Below are 21,482 nucleotides of genomic sequence, written 5' to 3' on the forward strand. Positions count from 1 at the left end.
AACTTTTGGAAAAAGATATTGGTTTTGAAGGATATAAAAAAAAAATTCTTTATTTACACATTTTATATTTTTTTACACATTAGATATTTATATTAAGGACATAGGTTCTAGAACTACTTAATGTTGAAACCTTGATATTATCTCATAAAAAATATCAATCAATACAACATATCACTCAGACAATGAGTGTAACTTAAAGTAATTTTTTAGGCGCCAAAAAATATCCAAACATGATTCGAAAAAGAATTCAAACAGTCATTGTGTTCTAGAAAACCACTTTTTTAGTCTATGTGTTCCATAGAGTTTGTAGCAAAAAGTTTTGAGTCTAAAATAGACCGAGGCATTTCATTGTGAGCCTAGTTGAAAGGACATTAACCTCGAGTAGATTAGAGTTTCATATAAATTGGGACTTCGCCCACAGAGAATTTTGCTACAGTGATTCTGTGCAAAATGTATTTTACTATAAGAGCCTAGTAATATGAACCATATCTATCTAAGATCTATTGTCGATTTTAAAATGGCTCCCTTTCTTTTGCGTAAATAAAACTTCGCCAGCAGCAAAAGTGTGCCTAATATTTTAAAACCTTTCAATGGTATTTAACGTACACTTTAATCCTCTCATATTTTAAGGAGGCCTCAACTAGAGAACAAGCAAAAAATATTAATGATAATGCTTTTGTACCGTCGACACTGAGTATTAGCTACCTAAACGTAAAAAATACGCTCAGTAATTTATCAACATTAATAATATTATGACGGCATAGGGGGCGTATTTAGACCGAGAAAGATATGTCTCACATCTCTCTTTGATGATTAACTTACAAATCGTCACGTAAGATAAGAAATCATGTCATAATATTAAGATAAGCACGTGGATATTCGCACTGATTACGTGACTTAGAAATGAACGATAATGAAAAAGTTGAGCGTTACATTAAATATGATTAAACCATATTTACTGATTCACATTCCGTAAAATAACTTTTTTATTTCGTGACATACAATAATAATAATATGTCGTCTCATCTTTAAAAAAAAGTGTGTTCTAATTTCAAAAATTACATTTCAAAATGACACCATAGAGGTTGATTAATCGGTTTTAAAAAAAAATTGCAATTAAAATAGTTACAGCAAAAACAATAAACAAACAATAACAAAAGACCTTTATTATCACTTTTTCCCATAGACTAAGAATTTATTAATTCTACAGCTTATTCCGCCGGTAGTTTACGGTCTGAATTTTAATCACATGTTTATAGAAATCAACCATTTTGAATGCAACTGTTTAAAATACTATATCTTGGAATCAAATGGTTGTCATAAAATTAAATTGCTTAACTCGGAAGACCACCTACGTTTTTAAGATTAAGTGTCGTCAAGCTATGAATCTAAATGGGCTATATATGATTTGCGTTTGTTCAAAAAAAAATATTTGGGCTATACTTAGTTGCGACAATAAGTATTACTTATTTGGTACAATAAGAGATCCTGAAGAAGATCTATTTACTTACTCGCTTACGATTTAAATACAACAATATTGTATTTATACAAAGTTATCTTTAATTAAAGCAATTAAACAAAAGAAAATTTTGGTACTTTACTAAGAAACTATCACAATTTCCACAGACTCTACTTTTTTTAAACCTAACCTTCGAATAATGGCCAACTCTCAATGTCAAATAATGTTTAAATTTGACAACTTGAATATTTTACCACTTCATTACATACCTTTCAAGCTAAAGTCCCGATTTCATTACTTCTGGATAAGTTAAATAGCTTTTAAATGCGGTTTTCATAATTTTGCTGTCTTTATCCCACAGTTAGGTAATCTTACACTTATTCAATAGCTGTAAAACTAGCCCTAAATATTGTATTAGACAATAAAGTAAACATAACCACATATAATTTTCATAGTAAATGTAATCGTAACAGATACATACCGTACATCGAGTAGAAACCGGTACGTATTCTCATTAGCCACTTGAAATATTTGCACAGTATTTTTTTTATTGGCCAAAGAGTTTCTTTTAATTTTAATTGGGATTGCTCGGTAAGTAATGGATGCGTGTTGCATGAATTATACGTCGGATTTCGCTCGTAACTTCAACAAATATAGAACGCATTGGTACTGCCTTATTTCAGTAAAGTTATTGTTTAAACAGTTATTATTTAGTAGCTTATTTATTTTAATTACTTAGCAGTTACGACAATTTTGTATACACGCAATAGTAATAGCTTTAATTTCAAAATGTAAGTCTAATAAAATATAATTTCGCATTGACATATGAATACAAAATCATCAGTTACATCAACACAAAAATTAACAATGGCATAAAAAATCGTAATTCGAAAAAGACAATAAAAAAAAATAACTCTTGACCATAAACGTCCCACCACATGAACGTCAGCCATTTTAATTTACGCAATTTCGCAGTAATGGCCTCGATTCGACAGCTGTTCTTCAATGTCGGTTGCGCAACCAGCCGGTTACGGTTGTCAGAGCGCTTAGCAACCACACTGATTCACGAACCTATGGTTAATGGGATTCGCGATTTGTGCTGATGGTCATTAGGTGTCTCGGTTGCGAAATTATTTCTATAATAGATAATTGCGGTGGATTGTTGAAGGTATTCAGCTGAGTAATTGTTAGATGACATTAGGATATTGTCAGCGATTAACTTGGACATAATAAACCACACGTCTTATATGAAATGGTCACTAACCACGAGAAAGAAAGGTTGCTCTACATTGCATAAAAGAAGATGATGTTGCAGAAATACGTTAAACACAGCCATTGCCTGATGCATCCAAACCCTACATCACTTGAAGGCTTAATATCGCAGGAAAACATTTTAGACAATCATTGGGCAAAGAACCAAGCTTAAGAATATTTCAAAGCTTGAAAGAATATGGCAATTTTACTGTCCTAGATATCAACAAAACTGGTTATAAGGAAGTCTAGTATATTCGTTCGTTTTGGGGTCATGTAGGTAGCCATTTCCCAAGCTGACATTTGATCTCGGCTACGGTTTAACCGGGTCAATCATCATTAATGCTCAGCTCTAGACGGCCTGGCCTTGAGCTAGTCGAATGGATTTTTTGAGAACACAAGATTTTCTTATCCAGTCATCTGCTGCCATTTTATTAGACGCTTTAACTTCTTTAACTGACTTACGGGCTCGTTTTAATGACCATTCATTTGAAGACAACATCCCATTTGTATAGACGTATAAGTCATTTTATCTGCAGGAGAAACTATAAGATCCTTTTCCGTAAATAGTATGAAAACCAAGAAAATAACATTACCACGTAAATAATACAAAATAATTGACAAAAAACAGTTACCCGACACCAAAATATTTTTCTATTCGGTTTATTTATAAACAATAGGAAGCTTCCATTCTTAGTATCAAGTATCTTTAACTAATGAGTAAACGATATTATCTACGAAATGAACGGGCGAAGGTTATCCACGTGTCTCTGGTCACGTAGAACGCATTGCGTTAAATATTGCAAATCATTCGTAATTGGTTCAGCCCTATTGCAAAAATGATAATGTATGGACGCACTATTTCACGCTTGCGGCATCCTTGATGATAAATTACTTAAGTTTTTCTTATCTGTGGTCGGTGTTTAGTCTATGGATGATACATTAAAACTAAAAGTGCACCATAAATGCTCTTCTATTTTAAGGTTATTTTTCTTATAAATCTTTTAATTCAAATTCAAAACAAACTAATACAATGATTGCGCACTTCAATACACGCGGGATAGCCCCCTAAGCGTTATTATACAAGTATAATAGCTTCATAACTCAAATCACGGACAGACATTGCTATTTTATATGTTTATGTAAGTATAGATAGACGACACGTGCTCCCCTCGTCTTAAGAATAGGGTGCTTGAAGTTCAAACAGGTCGGAAAAATACCTACGCGTTTTAGATTAAACTCTTGTCTTCTTAAACCTTAGGTGAAGGGTCATGAAAATGGCGGAATAAAGCTGAAAACTCGAAAATAAAAGACTTAGGTACAAATTTTCGGGGGTATATAGTTTTTTAAGAGCGATGTAAGATGTAGGATATCATAGAAAAAAAATATTATTAAGTGTCGCAAACACTTATTTTTTAAATTTTTTATCATAAAATAAATCAAGTAAAAACTTTATTCTTTCTAATTAATTTAAGAGCTTAGTTCGTTTTATTATAGACTTGAATGAATGAATAAAAACTTATTATAAATTAAAAATAAATTCTAGGTAAAACTAAATTAACTAACCTGTAATTTTCTTCAATTAGGTCGGGTCAAAAGGTCTTTAATATAAACACTAAGTAGAACACTACATTTAGGCAACATTCGTCAAACATGATTTATTACACGAACTAGCAAAGTCTATGATCACTTTATTGTAATCTTAGCTAGATATTTTTCTGATCTATAGTTACATTGATAGGCCGACAACTAAATAGAGAGCCTTGGCGTTCACGATTGATCTAGATTACAATTAACTATTCTATGTATTTCCAAAATAAAGTGGCTGTACTAAACAGACCATCAACAGCAGGCTGTATAAATCTACGGGTCACTAATGTCCCTAATTTAGAATTCTGTATACCCCTGATAGCTGTGAACCCTAAACGCAAGGCTCTCTACCAAGTTGTTGGACTATAAGAAAAGTAGTACATATATTTATTTTCTCTCGGAGCACGTGTCATGATTAATTTACTTGATTGAACTCAATATAAGAGTGTTGCGAAGATAAATAGTAAATAAATGAGATATATGTAATTCAGCTAATAAATTACTTTCTATCGAGACAACGATTGAAGGAAAATATTGTGGAGATGAAAATGTATTTCGGAAAAAAATGGAGCATTTGTAACAGTAGATTCTTACCGTAAAATTTATTTACGAAAAAATAATTCGGGAATTTGACTTCAAATATGTACTTAGTATAAATATATTTCTTAAATGATTATGGCTTTCTATGACTATGTCTTGCATATTGGCATAGTTTCTAAGACATTAACCTAGAATATTATGTGTAACTGAACTCTTTTTTAAATGTCAACGTGGTGTATAAACCTCGGCATAGCAACAATATAGTCTTACAACCACTTACAACACCAAATAACCTAAATTAACTTACTTAAGCCATCTGCCTTCATTTAAAAACATATTACTAAAGAAGAAACGATTTGATTTGATTTAAAGCCGTCTACATTTGCCGAGAACTCGTTTGAGGGCGTCTCGAGGTTAGAAATAATAGAAAAATCCCCTCCGGGCGTCACCCTCGGAGGGGACACCCTCCCGAAGGCCGACCTTCCCCAACGTCCTTGCCGGGGTAAGGTCAATAACGTAGACGGGAGACAGACGAGATTTATCTCGTACGAATTAATGTTGAATACTGTTGCTTCAATATATTAATTGCGGCGGATTACATGAGGCTGTTTGTTTTGTTTCCATTTGCACAGTTCGAATTTGAAAAGAGTATTGTTTATGGTTTTGTTTCTTTTTTTGGAGTTCATGGTTGTGATTCTGATGATCCTTAAATCGTAAAATAAATATGCATTTAATTAATAACAATTAATGTTTTGAATAAGCTTATTGCTATGCGTTAAAGAAAATAAAAATAGTGGAAAAGTAAGTTCTTATATAAATATCATATTCTATTCGCGACATCGACTAATTAATAAGATTGTTATCACAGATATTTATAATGCCACAGACGAAACAATTCAACGATATTCTTAGAAAATGATATTGTTATTTTGTTCGTATCAATGCTCATGTTATAAAATATTGAGTGTTGTTTCAAGAAACAACTTACTATTAATATAATCCTGGGCGGAGTCTGGAAGGTTCCATTTTCTAGGTAAAAATAATTTATAAGGTTACCAAGAAACATTTGAAAAGAAAAAATACTGTTTTCATCTCCAGTCAGATCGTGAATCGCTTTTTATATCCATAATAACTTATAAAACTTACTTTTTCTAAGCCTAAATCGATGAATTAATATTCTGCCAATTATGATGGACGAAATTTTAAAGTGTAACTTATGCGAAAGAACTAGTTTGTGTTTATAAATATTTATGGTTGCACTGTGGTGGCGCGTGGTCCGCTTGATATGTTTTGACATAATTTTAAAAATGTTATCATCGTGGTTGTTGTAATAGTCCGAAAATTAAATCTGTTTTGTTTTAGGCCGCATAAATTCGTAAAATCTTAATTAGATAATGTATATGATGATCAAATATGTAAAGAACACTTACTATCCGTATTGGCATAACCTTTATAAATACGTCCAAAAGTAAAAGAAGATTTTTTTTCAACCAAATTGCGTCAATTTTCTCAAAATTAATAACAGCTATATTGATAGCTTTACATAGGCTTAACAATTAATAATTAAGATACCTACCTAACTTCGATACAAAAACGAAAAGAAACCATGTCCGGTTTCATTAAAAATGTGGATTAAAAAAAAACAAACCTATAGACAACATTATATTGACGTCAATGCTAAAAGTCCAATGCATTTGCAAATAAAAACAATAATAAAAATATAATTATTTTATTCAATGGAGAATATCAGCAGTGTTATTATTTTGCAACATATTATTTATACAATGTCGTTCACACAACGTCCAAGTTGTTTATTTGACATTTATGTATGTTAAGTTCACTGACTTGTTTATTATTTATAATACATTCGTTACGAGTACGCTTTATTCTAGTCTAACAAACAGAACTAAGGCAAATTATTTAATAGAGTTTTATTTATTACAAGATCTAATAATGTCAAATATTGAATTTAAATAAAAAAGTACATATTGTTATGTAAATTCGCGTCGATGGTTTCTGAAAAAAAAAGTAAACCGTCGAGGTGCTTGAACTTGACATTCAAATGAATTCTTTTTTCTTTTTTAGATTTTGTTTTTTTTTTTCTTGGAATCGATTGCTTTTTCTTACAAGGCCTCAAAGTAGTTTGAAATCCGTTTTCCTGCATCACGGCGAATTTAAAGGCAGTAAAATCGCGAGAATTAATTAAAGTATCGGAAGGCACGAGATTCCTGGCGGGTTGGTAACAAAATTATAGTTGGAGAGCGAGTCTACCTGGGCCGGCGGTGGCGGGCAATTGGTCAGGTCTGGTGCGTTCACCGCGACCTTGCCCGTCCTGACGCTCGGATACAGATAACTTGGCTGTATGATGATAAGCCGTTGCCTTTATAAGTGCAGAAAACTTGTTTATTTATCGTAGACCAATGCATTTGTACCTATAACCATAATATATGTTTTAATATAAATTGCGATTGTTTGTTAAATAATATTTTGTAAATTATTATAATGTATTCAGAAATGCATCTACGTATGACATGATTATGGAAATGTGACACATATCTTAGCTTTCTTTTCTTAAATTTTGCATTGAACAATTTGAACTTGTATTGTCTATGAATTAACCATTATGTAAATAGCTCGGTTTTTCTAACTGCAGATGTCAACACCTAACTTGATTTACATTAAGCAGCATTTATTTTTTAAATTAATAGTTGCGCTGTTAGAATAATTGAGTTACCAAATATGCAATCTATTGTACTTTTATTTGTGTAATCATTTTAATAAACGCAAAAAATGTGTCTACTAATTTTTTATGTAGATTTAAAGCTATAAATAAAACCACTTTAAAAGCCTATAACCTAATAACATTATTGTATAACAAAAGCTCCGAGTTGTTGCTAACTGATTTTTTACTCGTGCTTTCACAACGCCATTAAGGCGGCAGATAGATTTTTTGCGATTATATCCAGTGTTTCATAAAAAGCAACATGGCAAGTGGTCAATTTGCGAACGTTGTGCAAATAATTACGCAATGAACGACCGACCTCGCCATAACACCATTGTCTGACGGTTTAATTTATCAAATATTAAACACAATCAGGTGATCAGTTATCCGCCATGTTGAATCAGCGTTTGCGCGCCAAAATATTTTATTGTCTATGCTGTAAGTTTTTATTTGAAGACAAACTCTTTGAAATTGACCACTTATTATGATTTATTTACGATTATGTATTTTATTGTATATGAACTTTGTGCTGAATGTATATTTGGGCCTGTTTAACCAATTAAGTATGTAGAGACTACTCATTTAGACAATTTGCAAAGTAAGACCTGTCAAAATCAATATTATGTTTTCATACTTACATCAATTTGGTGAAACAGGCTATTACCTATTTTTCATATAACGTTTTTTTACAGAGATTAATCGTTATTACTGTCATTATTATTGTGTGTTGAAAATTTTATCCTATACATTTAAAACAGCAACCGAAGAATCTTTTAATTGAAGAGGCATAATTTAAGGAGAAACTTGGTAAGCTCTAGAACATTAAGAGAACCCTTACAACAATAGGCTTCGATCAAAGGTGCTTGAAGGTCGGTGCTTATCATGCGTAAAACGGAACGTCTATTAATCCTACGTTTTGTTCTAAGTTCAGCCATTATGGTTTCTCCAGATGTTATCTATGGTTAATTGATGGAACTCCCGTTTTAGCATTAACACTGTTAAATAATGAAAGCTTTCCATTATTCAAAGGCGGATCCTTATTCGTATGACAAATAAAGTTGTGCAAAAAATTGTTTATAATGGCTGTATAGTCAATAATCCTCACTTTATACCAATATCGGGTCAGTCAAATATATCATTAAATAGGCTTTCTTAAAATCACGTTTATTTCTCAAATACTTTAATACTTTGCAATACTGTTGTCATAAGAGTATCTCTAATAAGCAAATGAATGACTATGAAAAACTGTAAATTTCACTACAAGCCACCCTCGACCGTTGCAATATTTAGTGATTTTTTCAAACCCCCTTTTGAACCTCACGGGATTTCCACAAGAATATAAAGCCCATGATACTAAATTTCAGTGTTCTCGAGAATATTTTCAGTAAACACAATCGAAATTGTAAATAGGTAGAAATATCTGACGCCATGTAAAATTGGGGTCATCGTATTTATTTACTGTATTCAATTGTTTTCAGAAAGAGGTGCGAATTGTATAATAGTCATGCAAATAAAAGCATTGTTTCGAAAGTGACTTTTAATTTCTATTTTGTGTTACAGTTCGTAAAGATTCCGAGAATTTGGGAAAAAGGTGCTGGTATATGACGCCTTTTTTCCCATAGACAGAACACCACTTGAGTCGATCCCTGCTAACTAATTTTACTTCATTCACATCCTCGTACTCCCGAATATATATCTCGAATATATTGATTTGATTATACCATCACGCCCGTTATAACCGAAGGTGCTGGTGTATAGAATATACCCGCGATTTTTCATTAACAGTATTAATCACCCTTTAGACATATACCGGACACGTTACCAAATTTCGGGCTCTATTTTAACGGTTTCTACCGCAGAACGACATATTAAGTTAGGGACCCTGATTAGTTGACAAGATATGAGTAATCCTTTAGTGTTTCAGAACAGTTTCTGCCACCATGCACCCTTCACTTTGAGATCGTGGACCTCCGGGAGTGTAGAAAGAGCTCTTCTTGGACTGGACTCAAGAAAGTAAGTCGATAAGCATGTAAACCTGAAAGTTGGTTTCAAAACTTATTAGTATCTACTAAATCTACGCAAAATTAGTAAATTAAGTGTCACTCGTCCACCATTCATTACTATATTTTTTAAAGGCATTCGTAAGTGCTGAAACTAGCTCTATTTTTTATTTATTTTGGACCCCAACAGTGCTACAATCTAAATAACTATAAAGTTGCTAAACATATCAAATTTACTTCCCTATCCCAATGTTATAAGTAGCACAATAAAATACAGAAAGTGTTTTCAAACGAACTAGACACCCAAATAACAATGTGCGGTACAAATCGACTACGATGTTTATTTGTCGTTGACATTGAAACTGTTTAGTTCACAATGCCTATCAACGTTTTCCTGTTCCTTATAAAGTGGTAGCATTGGCCAAAAGTATAATAAATGTGTTAAATAACTGAAATACCAACCGCACTTGGCCAGCGTGGTGGACTCAAGGCCTAACCCCTGCCTCGTTCGGGAGGAGACCCTTGCCCAGCACAGGGACAGTAATGGGTTAAAAAAATCTTTAAAAATATAAAATCACAATATTTCGCCGTATGAGTGACAAAATATTGGGTTATACTTCTATATATAATTTAAACGGACCATGTTTTATTTAAAGCTAAATATAATTTTGACCTGTAGGTACCATAGTATACATATATACATATATGTATATGAAATAAATATGTGTAGTTGACGATGATGTACATAAATATACATATTTTCAATAACTATACTAATCTGCTTCTTAAAAACAAATAAAACGCTAAACTTTTTTTAAAGAGTTGAAAAAAGTAGAGACTTTCAAAATCATTTAAGAAAAAATACACAGTTTAGGTTTATTAATTTGAAAACAAAAAAATATTTTATTGCAAATTCTTTTCCGTATTTGAATTCTAGGTAAAAGAAAGCGAAAAGGCTATAATATACCTAGTTAGGTAAAGTCAAACAAACTTAAAATACTAAATGATTGTTTTCAAAATTATAATAGATACTAATATTTCAAATGTTAATTTTCAAGAAAAGCAACCTTGGTTTTATTATTGTTCCGAATAGACTCGATTTTGTTCTAGACTTTACCCAAATATTCATTTATATCAAAATATTGCATTAATTTCTTACATAAATGTTTTAAAAGGTAGCTCTACCCGAATAACTGGACTTACTATGTTGTGTGAAGGAAAAAAAAACATTAATTAAATTCCCTCAGCTAGCTCTCACAACACGTGCTTTCTGCTAAAGAACCCTTCTTGGCTAGTAAATAACTTTACATGTTTATTTACTTATAGAGAAATCTCTATCAATATTTATGTCCACTTGACATGTAAATGTCCAATTCACTAAACTCTCCTTGAAAAGTGATCTGCAAACGTGAGTAGAATCGCCTCACGAATTACGACATCTAATAAAGTGCCATGAAAAGATGTCATCGTTCTTAATCAAATCCCAACTATTCGACGAATCAAACTTCACATAGGCACACATATTAGGGCACATAAATGTTTATGTATCACATATTTGCATGTCTGTGTGTATTTTTAGATGTAGGCGGCGGGCGGCTCGACCTTGCGCCCGAGACAAACTACCTACCACCACCACCGATTCCACTCGACCGGACTGCAAACATCAAAATCCATCGACGTTTCCACACGACCGTATTTAAAATGTCCTCTATGTAAACGCGCAACGTATACCGTGTTGTGCGAGAAGGACGCGGAGGAGAGCGACCGCGGGCGCGGCCGTCGGACGCGCGCCTCCAGTCTCGTTTGCCAATTTCGCGCACAAGTTCATCGACTCTTGACAAGGATGCATGAATCAAGTGTAATGAAACGATACGGCATCGCTCTTTGTTCCGAGCGGACGGTTGCCGCATTGTTTCAAGGAACACTGACCTTAATTAACATTGTCTAACGTTCATTCAGTTGTACAAAATTTTTGTGTTAAAAATAATTGTATCAAAACAGTAATTTTAAATGTGTTAACGATGGGATTGTAATGTGCTGAAAATTGTTGTGAATAAAATATTTGTGTTGTATGTTTTGCTTTTTTTTAACCGTGTTATTAATAGCCGTGTTATCAAATGAAAAGGTGCCAAGTTTAATTCAATGAAGTCTAGACGCATTCTTGTGAAATATTTGCAAAATATGATTCACCTTGCGTGAAATTTGGAATTTGGAATTGGAATTCACACCAAATAACTAGGTTGGAGACCGGAAAGTACTTAAACAGAAATTGTTTTCTTTCATAATAGGTATTTCGAATCACATCACAATTCAAAACTTTATTCTAGTACAGTCCCACTACCGGCTACTAGTTTGCTACATTTCCACTGGCACAATACAATAAAATTAATTTAGTCACACTACCAAACTAATTCAACAAAATAAATATGCCGCATCCGCTGAACTATATGATTAATTAGTACTTTTGTCGTTCTGCGTAAGGAGTGTCACGCCCACACGCGCAATCAATTGTGTGTATAATACACAGACACACACCCACACATGCAAGTTCACTTCGTGCGTTCCCGTATCGGGCGAACTTTGCCGAACTCAGACTTTTGAAAAAAGACTGTCTCTAAAGTCGAACGGTCGAATTTTGAAAGTGGAATTTCAAAGGGTTTAAAAAGGTTGGGGAAACAAAAAATGGTCTACGGCTACTGGATGTGACCTCTTTGGTGGACAGTATTTGTGACTATAGTGTAGACGAGAGACTTTTGACTTAATTACGGAAACTAATGAAATATATCTAAGTTATAAATACGTGGTCCAGAACAGAAAAATGTAGTGAAGGTTTCAGATTTGAATAATTTATTGATGCAAGGTTGTGTTTGCGGGTTCGAAGCCCACATACACACTTACTACACAAGACAAACAGTCAATAGACTAAGGAAATAAATATAAGGCCACACTCCAGTAAGGAAATGGGCCATTCGAAGAATCTTTCAGATCTAGGTGAGTATATAAAGGTCAATTAACTACATTTTTCAGGAACCCTTAACACTCATCTACATAAAAAATGTACTAGTTACCACAATATAAGATTCATCATTTTAGTCAACAATCACTTTAAAATTCAAATAAAAGGCATGATTTGACTAATCTAAATCTATATCATACTAAAATCAGTCGCATCACTATATTATTATGTATGTAGGACACTTATAATATAATGGATCCATTATTGTAGTCTCTTACTCATCAATACGAAACACCACTTCTCAATATACCTAATGTCGAAGTATTTAAGCTATCATATCCTACTCGATGTAGATATTTTACAAAACTATCTGTCTCTCTCTGTTTCACTCTGTGTCGGACGTTAGAAAGAGTAAAATAGAGGTAAAGACCTTTTTAATTTTTCTTCTTTCCTTTCCTCTTCCACGACGCTCTATTTTCGACATTTTCTTCGGAACTGTTCTCTGTATCTTCGAACAGAAAAGCTGTAAAAAATAATGAGTTGGACCTTCAATGTTCCAAACCCTCATTTGCAGCTGAACATATTTCTGAAAAACATATCAAACAGCACTTATTAAATTACGATAATTCTCACGAAGTCTTAATAATTACTACATAAATTGTATGAAGAGCAAGATTTGGCGAAAAAATAAACTAACCTGTAACCTCATAAACAGTGCACTTTTTCTTCGCCGATACGATACGACTACGATAATCCAATTTACATTTATATGAGACTAGAGGACTGTTTCTGTGATACAATGGTTAAAGTCGCCACGCCGCTACCATTGCGTCGGGAGGTCTTGGGTTCGATTCCCACACGAAACAATTTCTTATGTGATCCTCAAATATAGTTGATTCGTCTCTGGTTACGAATACATCGCTTGTATGTTTGTAAAATTTTCCGCAAGACAAGAGTAATTCTTAGTGCGAGAAATCATTTTTTTTAAAACAGTAAGAAAAACAAAAAAACCATGTCCTGTTTTTGGAAATTAATTTATATATACAGACGTCTGACTCTGCTCCCAATAAGTTTACTGGAAACAACAATCAGTCTTAATTTAAGCTCCAATTAATCTTTAAACTGAAATCTAAGGCAACAATTCAGTTCCCGATATTTCGTTAAAGATAACAAATAAAGTGTTTTAAACATTTAAACTGCTTTTAATAACTAAACATCTAGATTTCAAACAATACTCGTAATAAGCTTTTCTACTGGGGAAATTATCGTTCGACTTATAAAATTCCTTGGAAAAATAGTTTTAACGGAATACGCTAGGGGCGCTGATTAGTTTTTCTTCGAAAATGAGGATCACTACTACAAAATCGCTGTACTATACTCGTAAACGAATAAAGTGGTTCAATAATAACCTTACTTCTGCCTAAAAGTTCTTTAACAAATTCCTTTGAGAGCGTGCAAAGTCCCCAATCTGCACTGGCTCAGGGTGGTAGACTTAAGGCCCAACCCCCTCCTTTGTTTGAAAAGAGATTCTTGCCTTGTTTTTTAACCTAGTGAATAAATGGATTAACACACTAACCCCCGGTTTCTGAGTACGTTTAGCGGTAGTTTATCTATTTAAAAGCGTTTTTTATATAACTTTTTACGCTATTGAATAGATAAACTACCGTTAAATGTAATAATTTAATATAATCTCTTTATTGTCCACAATGCACCGGAAAAAAAGAAATACAATAAATAAAAACTTAAATATAAATGTGATACTAATGGACTATCAGCGGCCTTATAGCACAAGGTCCTCATGTCCTCAATGTACCTCAGAAACAGGGGGTAATTCTCTCTCGGATTAATTAAACACCTACATTTTGAAAAATCTATTTACGCAGACGAAGTCGCAGGCAGAAAGGAGTAAAAAATGTACCTTGTAAGAATGTTGTAAACAATGTATTCGTAACCAACTGAAATGTAATGAAACCACTGACACACATTATTATTTATTTAGTTCGTAATGTTAGGAATTTCGCCACATTTTATTGCTTCAATAAAAATTCTTTTGGGACTATAAAAATGATCGCTGTCTATCTGAAATTAGTAAAATTCACTACAGATTTCCTTTAGTATTTTCCGGCAGTGGTTCCAATAAAAAGTCAACTAAAACTATGTCAGCATCATTTTCGGATATTTACCCAACGTTACTGGGTTGTGGATATCTGATAGGCAATTGCTGCATGTGAAATACTAGTCCTCAACTGCATTCAGAGAGGCTGAAAGACGACTCCAACATAGTCGGAAAAAAGGCTAGGCTGATGATTATTCACAAACGTCAACCAAATGGCTTTCGAGAAAATAAATCTTTATATATTATTATATAATTCTTCTGTAAGTGTGTATGTCACTGAACTTCTCTTAAACGACTGGACCGATTTTGATGAAATTTTTTGTGTGTGTTCAAGGGGATCTGAGAATGGTTTATATTCACAATTTTGTGTGCTGGACAATGTTTTTTTATTTAATTTTTATGGCAAAACAACGTTTGCCGGGTCAGCTAGTATACATATAAATCTTAAAAGCGCTCCTATTTATGAACATTTTTTAAGAAATTCGAATTGTTTACGAATAGTTGAATTCTTACTACATGATAGTACGAATAAAGAAAATAGCGCTATTACTGGATTGAGAATTCGACAAACCTTTCTTGACATGGTAGTAAATATTCTACAATTTTCTCAACAGCCTTTACAAAACTATGCACGAATGATTTAGTAATAAATCGGATACAAATATTATTGGATTTAACGCAAAAAAATAGTATTTGTTCCTGCTGAAAAGTTTCTAGTTCACGAAATATAAACTGTAATTTTCTACTTCCGACATGCAATAATTCGTTCAGAAACATTTCCTTTTATAAAAACACTAATTGTTTGTTCCGAAGTTTTATACAATAAATTAAAAATATAGGCTTACCAACATCGATTAACTATTGTCTTTTTCCACTTTATTAGGGAAGGTTCATATCTAACGAAACATACGCCGCGTATTATCGGTCGCGCAACGCCAGAACAGACAAATGTATAGAAAAACACTCGACCGTTCACACTCAACCGATGATGCGTCGGTGCGAAACCCATACAAATAAAATTACGCCCGACGCATCTTCCGTCAGATATGAACGTACCCTTAAGCTCATACCTTATTTGATTTCTTAGTAACAAGAGTTATTAAGTCATAGAAAATCAGAGAAGAGACGGATCCCTATTTTTTTTATGAACTGCACGTTTGGTGTTGATAATCGTAGCGTCGCGTGTGGCAGGTTCCAATCCCACCCGGGACAAATTATTGTGTGATGAGCACGAGTATCTGTTCTCAACCTGGTTGTTAATTTACCTACATAAGTATGTATTTAGAAGTACATAAGTTTGTTTATAAGTTATTTGGGTACCATAGTACAGGCTCTGCTTGCGTGTGAGTGTTGTTATTAATTATCAAGAAAATCGTAATAGAAATCAGTTTATATTCTTCATTCCTTACAAGGCCACTACAACACGCACATTGCACCCAGGTCGGGGATTTTTAGCGCAAATGTTTGGGTTTTTTTGCCAACACTTGGCTTTGATCAAACACTACTCAGTCAACAAACATGGCTCATATACGCATTACTCACTATTTTCAAGTTTTTTTGTGGATTTATTCTCTAAAACTACTCAAGTGATTTTAGTTTTTATTTTTTACTAGCGGCCAGCCGCGATAGCGTCCCTATGGACTTTAGTTTTCATAACATTATTTATTGCTGTTCCACTACTTTAAGTCATAGCGTGATGTTATATAGTCTATAGCATTGGCTCCCAACCAGTGGTCCGTGGACCACCAGTGGTCCGCAGAAGTCAAAAAGTGGTCCGCGTATGAATCTTTTATTACTGACTGTTATTCGTAGTTAACGTTATTTCTTAAATGCAAGCTCAGAAATCACATTAGTTAATACAAAATTACAGAAGTTTATCCAAAAAAATATTACTATTTTTTGTTTTGTAATACCCTATTCTTTTGCGGATTAAAATTTCAGGATGATTATTACAGTTTATTTTTAATATACTTACATAGTGGTCCCCGCTAATAAAAATAGTATAAAAGTGGTCCCGGACTAAGAAAAGTTTGGGAGCCCCTGGTTTATAGCCTTCCTCAATAAATGAACTATTTCACCCGTAATATTATTTCAATTCGAACCAGTTGTTCCGGAGATTAGGGCGTTTAACCAAATAAACAAACTAACTCTTCAGCGCTGTTTATTAGTGCTTAAATAGATTTCGTAAAATCGTGTCCGATACTGTCCCACCGGGCTTATGAGATTGATAGAATAGAGAGTTTATTTGCGTATTGTGACTAATAAACAAACCCCTGCACTTACTGGTTACAATGAAACTGGCCGTAGCCGCTTATGGGCTACAAGGATTATTATATTATTAAGGCGGTCTTTATTTCAAAGGCATTATCTACCCGTTTATGAAAAGGGAGCAGTATTAGTTTAAAAACTCCCGAACCTAGATTAGCTCTTGAATAGATTAGAATATATAATGTCGCATGGACTTTTACAAACATACAAACGGACACAAAGCACAACCAGACCCGAAACATTATTTGTTGATCGTGTGTGCGAATTAGACTAAGTCGAAAAAGTTTTCCACAATACTGTAAATCCACATTTATCTCAAAAAGATTGTCAAACTATTTTGATTTGATTGACCTGTGTTAGAAGCAAGTGCCCTTTCGTTTGAAGCCCAAAGGGCTTATGCGAAGTGGCAATAGATTAAGGCACATTTTAGCCAGTAAAAAATATCCGGAAGAACAATAAAAGTCCTTCATTAAGCTAACCAGAAGTTGCAAATCTTTGCTAATGTTTGTTATTTTCATACAACGTCAACCGGTTACCGGGGAGGTACCAACTAAACACATACAGATTTGCATACATAATATTTACATTTGACATAATTATGTTTATTGAGTAAATAAATCGTGAGACGGCCTACTACATTATAAATATTCATTTAGTTCTAATAAAGGAAGTTATAGTGTCTGCTGTGACAATAATAGATTGAAATAAGGATTTTTGTAGTCTTAGCTCGTGGCTAAGAAACTTTAGCCACGCAAATCGATCTCTTGAGTTAAGCTACGCTTTCCGAGATTGGTCTGTGGATGAGTGACTATATTATGTATACCGGGGTCTTCATTGTTTCGGTAGGTACGTTACCGGCGGTAATTTTAAAAGATCTTTAACAGTTGTTGCCAGTAGTCAGTAAGCCTTGTAAGTAATCTAACGTGTTACAACAAAATTAACTGAGTTGTGGAGGTTCGATAGGCAGTGGCTCCATGTAAAATACTGGTATACAGCTACATTTGGTGAGACTGGAAGCCAACTTCAACATAGTCGGAATAAAGGCTAGGATTCATACGAGCTTTGAACCTGATTTGAATTTGTACATGTTGCATTTTTTTTAAAAACAAATATGTTTGGATAGTTATACCCAAGAAAATAAATACATCTCTTTTTTTGACTTAACTGGGTCCACTTACATAGAGTGAAGTACAAGTTTTTATAGTTAGAACTCAAACTGAGTGCACCATCGCGACCTAGTTCGTTCAATTGACAATAACGAAGTTGATGTGCAAATTACACGAACGCCATATTGTAACCACCTTGTTTAACTACAATAGAGAACGACACTAAAGTTTGTGCCCAAATATTTCTGGTAACGTTTGTATTTAAGCTTTTTAAAAACAAGACCAGAAACCGATATTTTTTAGCAGACTGTATTATCAAAACTTTTGTTTGAAATCTACTTGACACATTGAAAGGTTCAGTATCGTTACTATCATTTGTTTCTATTTCTTTTACAGAATATCTAGTTTCTAGGTCCAAATGAAGACGGTGAAGATTTTTTTTGACCCTCCCCAATGATGGAGAATTTTTGTACAATTTCATCAATAGACTGTTGAATCTAACGTTTTTGTACGGCAATTTTAAAGACACTTTGCTCGCACACTTGCTGTAGCGGCGAAGGAAAACATCGTGATGAAACCTTGCATGCCAAAAAGATTTTTAGCACATTTCTTGACGGGACCCCAGGTGCAGGGAAGCCACACTTGTGGATTCTCTGCCTAAACCCTACCTGGTTCGGAAGACCCGTGCTCAGCGGTAGGTAAGGACGATCATGGGTTAAAAAAGTCATTATTTATGTTACCTAACTTTCATAACAAATTACAACGAGGTAACTATATTATGTTATTTTTGTAAGAAACATATAACAGGATCCCGTAGGTGTGTGCTGTAATTTTCCACCAATCAATACATCTACTTTGACCTACATTGTACTCACAAAACAATAATAACCAACGGTACGTGGGTTTCATAATTCAAGGAAACATAATGTCGTATTAAATTACCTAAGCACTTTATATAAATAGGACTATTTTAGTTTAAAGAAAAACCTTTTTGCTTGAAGTTTCCGTGAAGCACTGATACACCTACTCGAGACTGTAAATATTCCATGGATCGATACAGAGAGAATGATCTAGGTTTTAAGCGTAGGTTCTATTTTCCTTTCCTACCTCTTTTCTTCTGATACCATTGATATCTATGTAAAGTATTTTTTTACCTAGTCCGGATTGGGGACTTTGTATACCTTCAAGAACTGAACTAAAGAACTCTTTATCTCTCTCTCTTTGTTTTCCTTTACCATTAAAACTAGTGATAATTATTTCTAAGACACACTTAACTTTGAAAAGTTATTGGTATGTTGCCTCGTGCACGAACCCTCAACCACTTGCATTCGAGGCGCAACTTAAACCATTCGATAGCAGAGTGGTCTATTAGATCATTATGACTGTAGAAACTGGGTTTTTTAATTCTGCAAACACAAAATATACCTTTATAAACAGAATCATAAAATATCGTTTGTTAATCAGAAGTTTGTGGCTCTCCAGCCAGGTTCAATAGTGAGAGCATTACAAACGCACGACAAATAATTATATTCCACTTTCGTTAATTTTTCTCACACAGCTGGGTCACCAATAACAAACCCTGTGTCGATTGAGTCCTTACGTAAAACGAATATTCATGTAATCTATTAATTTGTAGACAATAAATATTAATTAGTTCTAATACATAATGTATCCGCTCTCAATTCACAAATGTTTGTTCATCACGAGTTGCGTAAATCTGTGATATAAGTAATTCAACGTTTCGTAACTATTCGTAAGTTCCTAGTCTTCTTCTGTTTTATTGTTTTGTTGATTTATGCTTATGTCTGGTTTCTCCAGAAAGCTTTTATCACTGCCACCTTATTGACCCACATTTTGCTAGGTATTATACATACATATAAAAATCACATCTATACAAACACGATCCTTGCAAACTTCCCTTGCTTCCTTTATTCTCGTTTATATGTATTTTACATATTTATTGCAAAATCGTTATCCAACTACTTTAAGAAATAAATAAGAAGCATCGTATTGACGACATTTGAATGAAGAAAAAAAATTAAGCCCTTCAACCACATCCAAATGAGTTGTAAGCAAATGTTTATTATTTACTCAGATTTTCCGAATTTAACAGTTACCATCTACAACCTACTTTCCATCCAGCCACTAACCAAAACTACTATTATTATTAAGTAACTTTTTGTAAATGACATAAACAAACCTCGAATGGAAATCGAAACTTCAATACCTCAGCATATTCTAACTTTTTAACATATTTCCTACCACATCGTTAAAATCTTTTTCATACATAAAAGTGATTTAGCGAAGTATTCTAGCCTGCAGGCAATCTTTTTGTAGCGATGACTCGGCTCTTCGGTGATTGATATCGAGTTTACAGCAAAAAATGATTGATCTTATACAATTTGCCTACTTACTAACCTAGTATTTATAGTGAGGTAATGACTAATGGGCGATTTTATAATGCCAACGTTTTTGTATTCAAAACATTAAGAGTAGCGAGATTTTCTGTAGGCGGCACTATCGAGAGTCTAAAGGAAAACATTTATAATGTTGCTACTGAAAATTTTGTAGTACAGGTTCGCCAGTACGAGTACTAAGCACAGTTGCCCTTTTTCAAACGTCTCCGATATGATCCGTGTAATGTTTTTAGGGCATACGAAAAGGCGTATTTTCATAATGCCTATTGAATTTGTATTTGCCAAAGTGAATGATAATAGCAATTCTATCTACGCCCATTAGGGTTCTAAGTAAAGAGTTATATAGGTAATAATTGTGTAACCCGGCAACGACTGCCTCTGGAATGATGATTATTAGGTTAATCTTTTGAAACTTTCAGATAAAGATGCACATAAATATTGGCGTGTTTTGCAAAATTAGGAACTGGTACATAAAGGTATTTTGCCTTATTAAAATTGGGCGTTGAACATCAAATTTTTACACAATTGTTTCTAGAATCCCAGTCACAATGACGATGAACTAAAAATCAATGAATGCGCGTACGCAATCACTGGCATATTTATAGTCGTTATAGACGCACTATCTGTAAGTAAATAAGGAAAACAGAGTGCGACGGGTCGTTCACCCCGTGACAAGCTCTAAGAAATGCAGTGAGTAAGCTTTAACTGCAGATTAACATATGTTTATCTGTGGTTAAAGGACGTTTATGACGTGTTGTTTTGGTCTTGCTAAGTCTTAAAGATTCTGGAATATTTGTTACCAACTGTAACATAGGGTCTGGTCAAGTCGTGAGATTGGACTGTAGAACTTAAAAACCCTTGCTTTTCTTCAAAGAATAATATAACAATGCCTCAGTTTATTTGGCGTTCTTCAACGGTAAACTATAATATCTACCGAGTTTTCTGGGTTCTGGTTTCCGGATAGTGGGACATTCAGCCCAACTCGCGAACGTAGCCCTCGAGTCTCCCATTTACTGTAGTCACATAAACTAAAACTTGGTTCAAAGTAGTTGTGTGT

At 33.6% G+C, this 21,482-nt stretch overlaps 1 long non-coding RNA gene across 1 annotated transcript; it reads left to right on the plus strand.

Annotated features, from left to right (window-relative positions):
• The first annotated feature begins 3,302 nt into the window (after window positions 1–3,302).
• Window positions 3,303–11,634, plus strand: LOC142975536 (uncharacterized). The gene is made up of 2 exons (XR_012959622.1): window positions 3,303–9,575; window positions 11,142–11,634. It is a non-coding gene; the product is annotated as an uncharacterized LOC142975536 (long non-coding RNA).
• Window positions 11,635–21,482: the final 9,848 nt, after the last annotated feature.

This window comes from Anticarsia gemmatalis, chromosome 9 (genome assembly GCF_050436995.1).
Source record: "Anticarsia gemmatalis isolate Benzon Research Colony breed Stoneville strain chromosome 9, ilAntGemm2 primary, whole genome shotgun sequence".
Taxonomy (NCBI): domain Eukaryota; kingdom Metazoa; phylum Arthropoda; class Insecta; order Lepidoptera; family Erebidae; genus Anticarsia; species Anticarsia gemmatalis.